We start from the raw sequence: 14,926 nt of genomic DNA, 5'->3' as shown, positions 1-14,926 counted from the left end.
ACAGACACACAGTCTCCCCTTGTCCATTCTCGAACTGAAGTCATTTCCTTCCCTATTTTCCTGGTTGTGCTACCAACTTCATCTCAGCCTGGAAGCCACAGATCATCTTCCCAGACCTGATCTCTCCAGCCCTTCATTCTGTTTCCTCATGAGACTCTTGTTGATCATCACTGACTGTGGTTTCCAAACCTCCAGGGGAGGTCCTCCTACCAAGAGACTTTCCTCACAGCCTATATTTTATCTTGATCTGTTTCAAAACCCAACTGAAGCTTAGGTCTATGCCTCTGTCTGTCAGGGTCTACTGTTCACAAATTGCTTTCCTTCAACTGGCTCCCAGAGACTATTAGGGTTCCTGGCCATCATCTGGTATTGTCCAAGGCGTGATCTATAATCTCTGTGACCACTGACATGTGACTAAATGGCTTTCTTGCAGGACATTGATGAGCAACTGCATAACAAATCCTCTGAGCACCCATTTTGATAACAAAACAGGCAGTGTGATGGTTTGTATATCCTTGGACCAGGGAGTGGCACCATCTGAAGGTGTGGCCTTGTTGGAATAGGTGTGACCTTGTTGGAACGGGTATATCCCTGTGGGTGTGGGTATAAGATCCTCACCCTAGTTGCTTGGAAGTCAGTCTTCCACTAGCAGCCTTTGGATGAAGACATAGAACTCTCAGCTCCTCCTGTGCCATGCCTGCCTGGATACTGCCATGCTCCCACCTTGATGATAATGGACTGAACCTCTGAACCTGTAAGCCAGCCCCAATTAAATGTTGTTTTTTTATAAGACTTGCCTTGGTCATGGTGTCTGTTCACAGCAGTAAAACCCTAACTAATACAGGCAGCATAGCCTTGTAGCCTGGTAACTTCATAGCTTCAGCTTCATCTCAAGCCCAGCACTGGTCTTCACGGTTTCCCACCATTGTCTCATCTGCTCTCATTTCCTGGATCATTAGAGGAGCAAAAGAGGCAACCTCAGCCAAGTAGAAGTGTCCTTAGAACCAAACAGGTCTCATAGAGTCCTATCCATTGGGCGTGGTCTTGACCACAGAGGGACATTAGGTGGAGAGTTGAGAAGAGACTTGGATATAAGGATGTCATTCAGAGGAGAGTCTTGGCAGGGACTGTAACTGTGACAGACCATCAAGAAGAATGTGAAAGGTAAAAAGAAATCAAGAGTGGACTCTGGGAGCCCCCACATCTACAGACCATCAGAGGAGGGGTTTGGGGATTGGCTAAGAGCCCTAACAGCATAGGCAGAGAAGCAGGAGAACCCAGACAGGAGGCACGAGGAGCACTTTCCTGTGTGGCTCACTGTGGTGTGTTGAGGAAAGGGCTGGGCTGGCAGTGGGACAGCACAGTGTGCAGAGCATCTGGCCTGCGATGCTGTGTATAACCCAAAAGTAGATTCCCTGTACGAGTGTAGGAGAGCAGGATTTAGCCATTACCAACAAATTTCAACCCTGGCAATGTTTTGAACTTTCTACCACCCAACCAGTCTCATGGAAAAACCAAGGCAAGACACAAAGACTTCCAACTAAAAACACTGAATAGAATATTCAAAACGTGTATTTAAAAATAAACAGTGGAGGTGGGTCATGGGGGCTGGTGTGTAAGATGAAACTACATGGTCTCCATGCAGGAAGTGTCATTTTCTACAATGAGTATATGGCAATTAAGAAAAAAAGAGTAAATGAGCGGAAAGCCGGGAAACGAAGTAACAGAGGAATTTCACTTAAGAAGAAACATCTTCTCCCCAACACCAGCAACAACAATAACAACAGAAGCCCACAAGAGCTGGCAAGGCAGCGTGTTAGAACTTTAAAAATTAATGAGGAGGGCTGGTGAGATGGCTCAGCGGGTAAGAGCACTGACTGCTCTTTCGAAGGTCATGAGTTCAAATTCGAGTAACCACATGGTGGCTCACAACCACCCATAATGAGATCTGACTCCCTCTTCTGGTGTGTCTGAAGACAGCTACAGTGTACTTATGTATAATCAATCAATCAATCAATCAATCAATCAATCAATCTTAAAAAAATAATTAATGAGGAACCATTGGCAGTTCTTAGCTGCCGGGAGGTAAAGGCTCAGTTAACTTATGGAAAGTAGCCCCGGATAAGTTACCAAGCTCCAGTGGTGGAGCACACCTCCCAGAATATTTGGGCAGCATAAATTGGCTTTGACGGGGAAAGGAAACACAGAGTTGGGTGAAAAAGGAATATGTAGTGGATATGGGAAGAGTTGGGGGATCGACGGTGAGGAAACATGACCAAAACTTGTATGAAATCCTCTAAACACACACACACACACACACACACACACACACACAAACTAGAAAATTAACCCAAACTTACATGAACTTTGGGAAATCCTTAATTAGAACCCTGAGCTAGAGATCAGGAATTTCAGCTTTGTAACACTTGGTCCAACCACCTTCAAGGCCTGTTCCAATTCTCTAGGTCAGGGAAGAGCTCCCAGAAACCTTACAGCACCCTTACTGTAGGGAGTGATGGCTCTGCTGGGCCATTGCCTTAAACTCCCTAGCCCAGAACGCTCCCTGCTAAGCAGGGAGCAGGGGTTCCCCTCAAAAGCTCTCAGAGGCAAATGTTTTGGTTCCTGGGGCTTCAGGCAGTAGATAACGGAACAGAAATTAGACCAAGACAAAGCTCTAGAGAAAGTGATTGCGGGTGAGATGTTTGGAGAGAAGAGTTTAGGCATAATTGAACGTATGTAAACCTGTGGTATTTTTGCCTTGTTGCAACCAAAATGCCCAATAGAAACAACTTAAGGGATAAAGGTTTTTTCAGATCCCAGGTTTCAGAGTGATTTCAGTCTGTCCTAGGGAAGGCATGGCATGGGAACAGAAGACAGTGATGCTCACATAAAGGCAGCCCATAAGCAGAGCCCATAGATGGAAACCAGGGTATTATTTTAAATCAACCTACTCCCACCTGCCAGCCTCTACCCCCAGGGCACGATGGCCTTCAAGAAAGGGTTGCAAGCTGGGGAACAAACACTCAAATCAAGCCTGCGGAGAGCAGCTCAGATATAATCCATGACAACGTGCCCAGGAAGTCCTGAGCTGTCACCTCCCGGTGGTCTTCAGACTCTTCTCAGCATAAGGTCTGGGGCAGAGCTGTTAGTGTGGGAGGCATGTATCAAGATACCACGGAGATGAGAAGAATTTCTGTGCAGTGTTTAAAAATCTGTGTTCAATTAGCAATTAGCCTTTGAAAGAATGGCATAAACGTCAACAGTCCCACGTGACAAGAAATATGCACCAAAGTCATTCAGAAAAGTCACAAGCCGAGTGAACAGGAGCAATGAGCAGCATCCACACACCCCAGAAAGGAAAGGGAAGCCGGAGTCCCGGAGCTGCCATGGGGAGATGGGAATTACGGCCCAGCACAGGCGGCATCTGCTCTGAGTATGGATGGCAACGCCAGACTTCGTCCACCGCCTCAGTGAGAGGGTCAGCAGCTCCGTCACTGGCCTCATCCTTCCAAACAAGGCTGCAGCTTCTATCCCAGCGTGGCCCTCACACAGGCAAACTGCCTCCACTGACCATGCAGGGATGGTGAGCAGAGGGTGGGAGTGGTTTAGGCAAGATGTGATCAGAGACCCATCTAAAGCAAGATGGGGCAGTGGGGATATAGTTTATGGTATAAACTCTGAAACATGCTCAGGCCATGGGGTCCCAGAGTGCCTTAGGAGCAAGGAGCAGAAAGTCTGAAAGTTTAATGCCAGCAGACCATCCCTGCTTCCTTAAAATTTGGCCCAGGCCAGAAACACCATCCCCATGTATGTATGTATGTATGTATGTATGTATGTATGTATGTATGTATGTATGTATGTGTGTGTGTATTTTTAAACAATTCATTTTTTATTTTATGTGCATTAGTGTTCTGCCTGCATGTATGTCTGTTGGATTCCCTGGAACTGAAGTTACAGACACTTGTGAGCTGCCATCTGGGTGCTAGGAATTGAACCCTGGTTCTCTAGAAGAGCAGCCAGTGCTCTTAATTAATGAGGCCTCTCTCTAGGCCCTATATTTTTATTTTATTAAAAATTTTAAAATGAAAAGTGGAGAAAGATTTATTCAACATGCTCATACTGAGAAATGGAAAAAGGACTTTAGGTCTAGTGAGCCCTCCAGTGCATTTTGGAGATGCTAATGTGTGGTTCAAATTTCAATAGATGGCAAGAGGAAACCTCATTTTCAAGAGACCGAAAACCTTTGGACCCGGATGGCTACTTACAAACTATGTCTCAGTGACCTAAGCCAGGGACCTCCCGCTAGGTGACATTGTCTGATCACCTCTGAAGACTGCCTGGGCCCTTTTTGGTCCCTGACAATGAGATTGGCATTCCTCTTCTGCACTCACCATCTTTGGATGGATGCTCCGATGTCCTTCAGGGTGGGGCTGCTACTCTCCCACCCAGCAAGGGACGTAGAGACCTGGGGCATTGCACAGCAGAAAGAGGGCTGGCCAACAGCAGATTTGAGTGGGTGTATGTGTATGCCCAGGACTCCCACTGGATCCCTTAGGAAAAGATATTGTATCATAATAATTATGAGTTAGATGTACAATCTTGCATCTCAGACCAGTTTCTGGGGTCCAAGTCTGGTTTCACCTCTCGCCCTTCATAGGATTTGGTAGTAAGAGGGTTTCCTGGATGCTTATAAAATGTGGGCCCAAACACCAAGCTCCTGTTAGCAGGCTAAAAGTCAGCAGTGTCCACAGGCGCACGGCCCTGAAGAGGAAGCCAGCACAGCATGTCCCCTGGGACTCATTAGCTCTCATACTACTCAGAGGAAGTCAAAGTGATCACAGAATGCCACTTCTTGAAACTATTAGTGGTGAGGGTGGCTTTTCTCTCTCCATGCAAAACAAGATTGTTTTAAATTTATTTTTTACTGTTGGGCCGTGTGAGTAGCTCTCAGTTACTCATCTTGAGCCAGCACTGACATCCAAAGCCCGCTGGACACTGTCGAGCATGGCTGGGCCTTGTCCATTACCTGTTCCTTCTTTAAAATAAGGCTCTGAATACCGTCTAGCAGGGTTGTGAGGGAGTCTCACCCATCACTTCCCAGGCAATGAGGGCTCTAACAGGAGACACTCAAGATGAGTCTTTATGCTTTATCCCTGGCGTGGCTCTCATTGGAAGCTTCTGAATGATGGGGGGTGGGGGGTGGTCTTTTGCTTCTCAAAGGCTCCTGTGTCTTTAAACACTTTTTTATTTTGTTTATTCTTGTGTGTGTGTGTGTGTGTGTGTGTGTGTGTGTGTGTGTGTGTGTGTGTGTGTGATATGCACAGGCACACATGGGAGGTGGAGGTCAGAAGACAAGTTTGTGGAGTTGGTTCTCACTATCCACTTTTATTTGGGTTTTGGGGACCGAATTCAGGTCATCAGGATTGTGTGGCCTGGCACTGGAGTTTCTGTTAATGGAGTGATTCTGGAAGAGTGGGGTCAGGTTGCCAGATAAACCAACTAGGTGACTAGTTGAGGGGAGGGGCTCAATTTAACCACCATGATGAGTGGTCTGACCTGGTCAGTCACACCTAGGCACCTAGGATGTGAGTATAGCATCCCTTAATGAAAGTTCCTTCAGGGAGCATTTTGGTTGGTTCTGGGTGCCTGGCATATCCCGAGGAGGTGTGGCAGCTCCTCCCCCTCCCCCACAGCCCTTGCTCTATTGTCTCTACGATCGGGTTGTCCAGGGATGTACCTCTTACAATAAATCAACAAATTATTGAATTTTGTGAGTTGTCCCAGTGAGTTATTGAAGCTGAGAGGGGTGGAGGGAATCCTTGGATAAGGAGCTGAGAGGACAGAAGCGTAGGTGACCAAGGCACCTCGTGATGGACCCCAGGAGTCAGGGTGGTTCTGTGAGTCTGAGTCTAGTCTACAGCCCCACAGGCTATGTGCTCACCCTGGATAGTTCAGCTCAAGAACTGAATTGTTAGAAACCTCATGGATATTGGAGAATCTGAGAACACAAGACAGATGTGCAAAAGGCAGCTGTCATCTTTCAAACAAGCCAGCTCTTGAGGATGGGGCCAGGGACCGCCGCAGCAGGGTTTGGAGTATGCGGGTGCTATGTGCGGATCGGGAACTCAGGACTGTGGAGAGATGGATGCAGAGGAGCAGTGTCGGCTCCCACCATAGCAGCTCGATCCTCTTGACAAAAGCTTCATTTTGCACGTCAGTGTCCTCTGATACGCCAAAGGGCACACACTAACTTCTGACCTAATCATTGTAAGCACACTTGTGAGCCACGGGTGGGGCTGGGTACTGTTGCTCCTGTCTACAGTGTGAACAGCTGGGGGCGGTATTTAGGGCATCCTTTAGGCTACCAGTCTCATCGATTAGCAAGATGTAAGGCTGAACACGAGGTTGGCTCAGCCTGGAAGAAGGAAGAAGGGACCTCGTGTCCTTCATAAAAGGCCCTGTTTGGACTTGGGGTGCTGCCCCTGCATGTGAATCCCTGGAGACTTGGCCTTAGGGGAAGGACGGACACTGTACTCTGACCCAGAGGGAGCTACAGTGGCTGCAGCTGGACTTTGGTTCTTCTCTCTTCCTTACAAGGGCAAGCAGATCATTCCTGAACATCCTGGGACAGCAGATCCTAGTTATCCCTAGGCTCAGGACACTCCTGCTTTCCAGAGACCTAAGATGTGGCCAGAGCGTATCGTGTATGGATGGTTGTGTCTGCCCTTAACAAATGCCACAATTGTTAAAAATTACTTACGTGCTAAGCACATGCCACACAGTAGGAACCACTCTCCTGAATTGCACATGTAGCAAACTCCTTTGTGGCTTCAATATAATAGAGGAAAATGAGGCCCAAAAAAATGTGTATGATATTTGAAAAGTCAGGGCTAGGAAGTGGCTAAGCTGGCATCTCAGGCCCAGCCTGCCAGTTTGAGCAATGCTAGGTGGCCCCTGGCTATCTCCATCAGGAGGACAAGGCTGTCAGCCCCATATTGCTGACCAAGCTCCATGGGGAAACATTCTCCCCGGGGATTTGTTTTGTTTTGTTTTGTTTTTGTTTTTCGAGACAGGGTTTCTCTGTATAGCCCTGGCTGTTCTGGAACTCATTTTGTAGATCAGGCTGGCCTCGAACTCAGAAATCTGCTTGCCTCTGCCTCCCAAGTGCCGGGATTAAAGGTGTGCAACACCACGCCTGGCTTCCCTGGGGATTTCTTAATCAAGGTATAGCCTCTCCTGAAGGAGTCAACATTAAGCCTGTTCTTCCTAAGGCTATAGACCTCTCCCCCTCTTGCCCAACACAGGGCAGTCATAGTAAGTCCATCTAGCTCCTGCAAGTGGTCAACTGAGCCTACTGTGTGCCTGTGTTTCCATCCAACACCTCCCTGACCAGCCCCCTGCTATGTCCATCTCAGTGCACTCCCAAGGCCCAGTGCACTCCCACTTCCAAGAGCCTGCAGGCTCAGTGAGCAGCAGATACTGCTGGAAAATGGGCACAGTGACGGATGCAACGCACAGGGCTTGAGCTGGCTGCTCAGCCCAGCCTGCAGCCATTCATTTGTGTTCCTACCCAAAGAGGAGAAACACTTTCTCAGAGTCCTTGGGGGACGGAAGCAGCTGTTTCTGCCTCCCAGAATGGGATTTTGGAGTGCACGGTACTCCCCTCTGCTGCCTGAACTCCTTCTATAACCTCACAATAACTGGCAGACAGCAGGCCAGGCTCTGGATGAGCTCCCTGGTTCTGAGTCTCCACCATTTCATTGTATTATTTTCTTTTTAAGCTGCAAAAGGACTTGGGACGTGGCTGGGGCTGGGAGCATCGCTTAGCTCCTTGGCTTAAACATGTGTGAACCTGGGTTTTATTCCCAGGATCCACGTAAAAACTGGGCATGGTGGTGTGTGCTGAGAGGTGGAGACAGACAGATCCTTGGGGCCCTCTGGCCATCCAAATTAAGTTACTTGGAATATGAGAGACCTCACCTTAAAAAATCAGTGGCTTCTGAGGATGGACACTGGAGGTTGTTCTGTACACGGAGCCAACACACACACACACACACACACACACACACACACACACACACACACACACACCAATCAGAGACTAACAATAGTGCTTTATTATCAGAAGGGAACTCCCATGGATATTCGGGGCTTACTCTGAGCCCTCTGTTAGCTTATTTGATACTCTATTCTCACTACAGCGATGTATGGATGGTCTAGTATGGCATCCTCTCCCCCCCCCCCCCAAACGGACAGCATAAGGTGAAAGGATGGGCATTAGTGAGTTGACTGGATGGGGCAGATGCAGAAGATAGAGGACAGAGGCCATGGCTCATTGTGGTTTTCATTTCTCCACCCACCACAGGGGTGTTGTTTCCCCAGCTGTTCCCCAAGGCAGGAACAGGAGTGACCACAGGAAGCTGGCTCTCTGAGAAAGCTGCTGTCTCAGCCCCCATCGACTCCCTGGAGGGCAGTTTGCCTGGCACCATATCTGTCTAGACATTCGCTGAGGGTTCTGCCAGCATTGTTCCGTGGGCACAGGTTCCTCGTAGCTCTTCAGAGTTGAGAGACAAATAAGGATGCTGATCTGAGTTCCCTTCAAATGCATAGGATGCAGCTGCAAGTCCCAGTGCCCCCGAATACGGCTGCTGGAGACAGGGTTCTTCCAGGGGTGGCTGTGTCACATGAGGTCATAGGGTGGCTCGAATCCAATTTAGGGCCACCCAATGGTGGCTCTATGAGAGGTGTCCCTATAAAGAGGAGCATGTAAGGACACAGCCACAGAGAGAGGGGTCACTACAAGAAGCATAGGAGAAGATAGAACCTGAAGCCAAAGGGAGGTCTGTAGAAGAAAACAAGCCTGCCTACACCTTCATCTTCTAGCTTCTGGAACTGTGAGGAAGTGAGCGTCTTCTTAAGCTGGCCAGGCACACCACTCTACTTCTCTCTCAGACCCCTTTTGTGAGCAACAGACTTCCAGGCTCAGGAAAAACTTCCCAGGGCAGGCTGGCTTCGGGGCTACCTTGAGATAAGGTACTTCACCCTCTCCTGGACCCCTCTCTCTGCTCACCATTTTCTCTATCTTTTGCACCAGACCAGGGTTCCCCTGTGTCATGGGGTTTCCGGTTCACACACTGTCCTCCACTGGGTTGGGTAGGTTGTAGTTTCAGCCAAGCGTAACTGTTCATGGCTGTACCTTTGGCTAGCTCTGGCTTCAGCTGTGGTTATGAGTTCCCTGTTGGGTGAGCTGACTGCTGGCTTCCAGCTTCAGGCTCCTTCTGAGCCATGCAAATGAATTCAGTAGACTGGGAAGGGGCTGCTGGGAAGCTAAGGCCCTTCTACTGAAGACTTCCAAGCCTTCTCCAGAGCCTCTGCAAGGGGGCTGTTGGTACAGAAATGGTCTCCCACCCCTGCCCCAGTGGTGGCCTCCTTTTCTTCTGGTTGTTCTCCAACCACAGTCCTGCTTCCTGGCTCATCTCTCCAGTATACCACATCGCCCGTGGCCCTTATTTAAGATGTATTTTTGGGGGAGCTACACTTACACAGTTTCACTGCTTCCTGTCTGGGACTTAGCTTTCTCACCTGCAAAGTGGAAGGATTGCTATCTCAGGTCTACATTCACCAGATGACCTGAGCTTGACACAGGAGAAGGTGACCTTGCGGCTGTTAACAGGTTTAGTTTGGTCTAAGCATAAGAAGTAGAAATGAAGAGAAAAGGGAAAAAATCTAACTTCTGACTCATCTCTTACCCAGTGAACATCTGGAACCGAGCAGCTGATGACAGCGCTTTGCCCTCCCTAGAATCTGCCAGTGACTTTCTGTAGAGAGCTCCCCCCCTCTCTAGGGAAGGGGCTGGGGAGGCAGCTAAGTTAGCAAGCTGCTGTGCCTAACTTTGGTTCTCAGAACTAGTGTTAGGGGGAAAAAGGCTATAATATGGTGGCACGAGCTTGGTAGAGCAAGGATCCCAGAACTGACCAGACAGCCAGTGTAGCCACTGAGTACCAGGTCCCGGGGAGAGAGCCTATTTCAAAAACCCAACCTGGAACTGTTCTCAAGGAATGACAAATGAGGTTGACACCAGTCTGTCCCATCCCCCCACCCTAGCCAATTCACCTCAACAGCACAAGTAGCAGCTGGGCCATCTTCTGTCCTTGCTCTGCTTTCTGTGTGTTGTTATGAGGTGTCGCTAACTTAGGCATGCCTCTGTGTGTGTGTGTGTGTGTGTGTGTGTGTGTGTGCTTACCATCATTATGAAGGTTGCTGGCTTCTGCAGGATGATCTTACATCACTCAAACTAACCACTCCACTTCCTAGCCGGAAGCCCCAGGTGCCTCCGTAGCTCCCTGGTCCTGTAAAGTGCTCTGCAGAGCTTTTTATCCCCAGCCTTTTTATTCTTATTCAGGGCCTCAGCAAGGTCCCATGACCTGCATTAGCCTTCCCTTATGCTGTTCATTCATTCATTCATTCATGAAGTCACACATCCACTCAACAGTAATTAAATGCATAGTGTGTGTCAGGTATAACTTTGGCAATCAATCATTATGCAAACAGCTCTAACCAACCCTTCCACTTCTCTTCCATATTCAAAGTGATGTTTGCATGAGTACCTGTGGAGTATCAGCAAAGCTAGAGAATGGAGCCGTCTCCTAAGAGGAAGCAGACTCAGGGAAACCCAGCGATACACAGCGGTAGAAGGCAAGACTCCCAGCTACAGCTGAGACGTGCAGCTCTGAAGCTCAACAAAACCGACACAACGGCTTGTGAATTCCAGGAGTTTACCAAGTGCATGAAACCCATTACAGAATGCTTTTAAGGGGTTGGAGATGGCTCAGCGATTAAGAGCACTGTCTGCTCTTCCAGAGGACCTGGGTTCAATTCCCAAGACCCACATGACAGTTCAAAGCTGTCTGTAACTCCTGTTCCTGGGGGTATGCCACCCCCATACAGGAACACAAGCAGTCAAAACCCAATGTAGATAAAAAATAATTTAAAAAGAAAATGCCATTAATTGAAATAACTGCTGAACTTTTGAGAAAGATCAATACAAGTCTGTGGTTTTCTTACTTACTTAGGGCTGCTCTTTGCCTACGGCCTCTAGCTCAGTTCTTAGAGAGGTTGTATAAGGATGAAGTCATTATGAAGCTAGGCAGAAGGCAAGGATGCTTCTCAGCATTCAGTTCTCAGCAGTCAGCAACAGCCACACACAGTAAGCAGTCTCTTAGAATTAGAAAGACCATCATTCTTGCTTGGGGCATATGTTTGTGGTAGGTCTGTATGCACACAAGGCCACAGAGGGCTCCCATTCCCCGGTGCTCTTGCCATTCTTAAGCCTGGCCATATTGTTGACATGAGCACTCAGCAGGAATGGAGAGCTGGGTAGGGTTGGCCCTCCATTGAGAGACTTCTCTGTCCTCCCACAGATCTACTGGCAGAAGAGTCAGCCAGCTACTAGCTGATTAGTAAACGACACGGGAACAGGGTGGTCACTAGGAAGCCACATTTAAAAGTAAAAGCAAGAATAAGGTATGAACATAACAGAGATGATAGAGGCAGCAACTTGACCTCTTATCTAAAGTACCTATTTTTAGCAAGTGTGGTGGCTTACTTCTGTCTGTAATACCAGCATTCCAGATGCTGAGGCAGAAGGGTCACAAGTTTGAGACCGGCCTGTGAGGCCCTGTCTCAAAGCAACACAAACAACAGCAAAAACCCCAACAAAAGTAAAGATTACAGTTTGAGTGTGAAATGCCCCACATCAGGGCAGTGTTCATACATGTGGTCCCAGCTGGCGGCCCTGTTTTTTATAAGGCTGCGGAGGCTTTCGGACAGGGACTGTAAGTGGAGGACGCTGGGCCGTGGGGAGTGAGGTGTGAGTGCCACACAGAAACTCTGCTCCTGGCCAGGCTCTCTGCTTCCTGATCTTTCCAGACAGAACAAGCTGAGCTCCCCCCACCATGGACAGAGCCCCAGCCTCCTTGCCTCCTGTGGTGAAGTGGTGAAGTAGATATACCCTCCTCCCTTAAGCGGCTTCCTGTCAGGTATTTGAGAAAAGCCGCACCATAAGTAGGTGTGGTTTTTAAAAACACCAAAGAGAGACAGGGCTGTACAGCGTCAGCAATTCTGATTTCCTTATTGTTTGGATCTCACAGATAAAGACTTTAAAAAAAATCCCTGCCAGTATACTCAGAAAGCTAAAAGAAAAATGTAATGAACTACATGGAGATGTGAGAGCGATGGAGTAACAGAATTTCAGGGAGATGGAAACTGGTCTTGACTTGGAAGGCCAACAACTAAAATGAAAATCCCGAGGGGGAGCACGAGGAACAGTGGGGACGGGAGCACGGGAGCATGTGTGGGAGCACGGGAGCATGTGTGGGAGCACGGGAGCATGTGTGGGAGCACGGGAGCATGTGTGGGAGTACGGGAGCATTGTGTGGGAGCACGGGAGCATGTGTGGGGGATAGAACAGAGAATGAGTGCACTTGAGGGTAGAAGGACAGAGATGATTTAATACGGCTCGGCCTGATGGAGCAGGTCTGTGATCCCCAGGGACTCAGCTGAGTCAGGGGACTCACAAGCTACAACAGGGCTGAAGGAAAAGGAACAGACTTGCAGAGATTTAGAAAAGAGCAACAAGCATTTCTGTCAATGTGCTTGTAATGTATGGAGATGTGTAGGGATGCGGGTAGATGCATAGAGATGCATTACATGACAGATGGAGACAGGAGAGAGAAATTACTTTAAGAAAAGGAGAATAAAATTTTCTATTTGATGGATTCCAAGGAGGAGGAGGAAGAGGAGGAAGAGGAGGCGAAGGAGGGAGGGAGGGAGGGAGGGAGGGAGGGAGGGAGGGAGAGAGGGGGAGAGAGAGAGAGAGAGAGAGAGAGAGAGAGAGAGAGAGAGAGAGAGAAAGAGATATGCATCTTAGCACTGAGGTGGATGTGGACAGATAGACAATGCCAGGGTTGGTGTTATGGGACAATGAGGTGACAGAATTTGCAATCCATGCCCCCCCCCCAAAGCTTGAAAGTAGCTTGAACAGCCTGGTGATGCTGACACGGAGGAACACCTATGAGATTGATTAGTAGTTTGCCTGGTGACATGCGGGGGCGTTGATGTGATTAGCAATTGACAACTCCTCTCAACAGTGGGAGCTAGAAGTGGAGGGACATATTCAAAGTATGAGAGAAAAATGAAAACTGTTAATCAATGCCAACCTATGTCAAAGCCGACTTTCAGAAACAAGAAAAGCAAGATGGCAGCATTCTCTGATGTGCAGAGATAGAGAAGAGCTTGCTGGCAGATCTGTGTTTGAGGAAAGGCTGAAAGAACTGTCCATTGGCAGGACAGCGGCTGCAGACTTACTGAAGACCAGAGATCACAGAAACAAGGGAATAGTCTACAAATCTATGCTTTCGTTTTATATCATTTTATATTTAATCCACTTTAACAGATACACAAAAATTCTGCATGTAAAACATACCACTCACTTCCCACAGACAGACTAAATTTCGGCCTTTGAATACCATTAACGTGTACGGTGGGGATGAAATAAACTCCTGTGGGAGTTCGGGGGTAAATGTTCTCAGGTCTACAGCATTTGTTTACAGTGGTAAGACTGAGCACATGTTCTCCGTAAGAGATGTGTAAGGGGGATTCGAACTCAGGTCCTCATGCTTGCATGACAAGGTTTCAAAGTCACAGGCTAAAAGGAGAGAGGTGTGCAGCCCCAAAGCTGGTAAGACAGATGGAACCGGTCATGTCAATCATGATCAAACAGGAGCTGAGGAAAGAGAGGGAAGGACAGGAGCATTCCTGGGACTAATACAGGGCCACATCAGCAAGCTGCTATATTTCATCTGAAGAGGCCCTAAAGACTTAAACAGTGAAGGGCTTGGTCCCCAGCCAGAGCTGCTACTGGGTCTGAAAGAGATGGGCATTTGGTGGAAAGAGATCAGTCACTGGGGGCATGTTCTTGAAGAAGACAGCAGGCTCTCCTCTATCTCCAGACTCTCCTTCACTTGGTCTTTGTTTCTTTAGGTGGGTGAGTAACTTTCTGGCACATGTTCCTGAAAAGGCTCTGTACTGTCAGGGACCCAAGGAAGGACACATGCTTATGACCCCCTCCTTCAGTAAACTGACTTTAAAACTTCCTTTTGAAAGTTATCAGAGTTATCATTATCATTGTGTGTGAATGTAAGCGTGGACGCACCATGGTGCTCACGTGGATGCCAGCTTCAGGAGACACCCCCCACCCCCCGCACGCACGCACGCACGCACACACATATACATGCATGTGCATTGTGTGTATCAATGTGAGTGGCTGTGTGTTACAGCATGAGTGTGGAGATCAGAGACAATCTGAGATGTTAACTGTCCCCTCCTCTAAAAAGTGTCTGCCCCGTTTTGTTTCAGACACAATCTCTGTTTATTTTCCCCTACTGTGTAGGTCAGGCTAGCTGGCTGAAGTTCTCCTGGGGATTGCCCTGTCTCCACCTCCTATAGCATCTTCCTATAGCAGCACTGGGATTTCAGACGCTTGTGCCATGTGTCCAGCTTCTGCACGTCTTCTGGGAATTAGAACTCAGGTCCTCATGCTCGCATGACAAGAGCCTTTACCTACTAAACCATCTTCAAAGTCCTAGCAGGCTGACATTTTTAGTCACTCTGTCACAGTGACAGGAGGCTAACACAGAAGGGGCAATAGATAGCAATGCTTACATGCCTACAAAGAAAGCCTCAAAATCCTCAAAGCAAAAACCAGCAGTGAGAAAATAAGACCTGAGAGTTAAATAATAAGATTTTCAAGTGCCAATCTCAATAACTGAAGAACATTTAGACAGCTCACCAGAAGCTTCGTAGAAGATGTGACATCACTAATTTGACTTACTGGGCACACAAGGTGTGCCTCATACAGATACATTTT

The 14,926-nt window shown here is 48.1% G+C and overlaps 1 protein-coding gene and 1 long non-coding RNA gene across 4 annotated transcripts in view; one reads left to right on the top strand and one right to left on the bottom strand.

Moving 5' to 3' along the window:
* Arhgap22 (Rho GTPase activating protein 22) overlaps positions 1-14,926 on the bottom strand; it is a 155,943-nt gene that overhangs the window by 129,272 nt on the left and 11,745 nt on the right. The gene's annotated exons all lie outside the window — the stretch shown is intronic.
* Positions 8,722-10,994, top strand: Gm41130. The gene is made up of 2 exons (XR_874513.2): positions 8,722-9,033; positions 10,590-10,994. It is a non-coding gene; the product is annotated as a predicted gene, 41130 (long non-coding RNA).

Source organism: Mus musculus, chromosome 14, assembly GCF_000001635.26.
Source record: "Mus musculus strain C57BL/6J chromosome 14, GRCm38.p6 C57BL/6J".
NCBI lineage: Eukaryota > Metazoa > Chordata > Mammalia > Rodentia > Muridae > Mus > Mus musculus.
The sequence above is the reverse complement of the archived record's forward strand: the minus strand, read 5'-3'. Positions and strand labels throughout refer to the sequence as shown.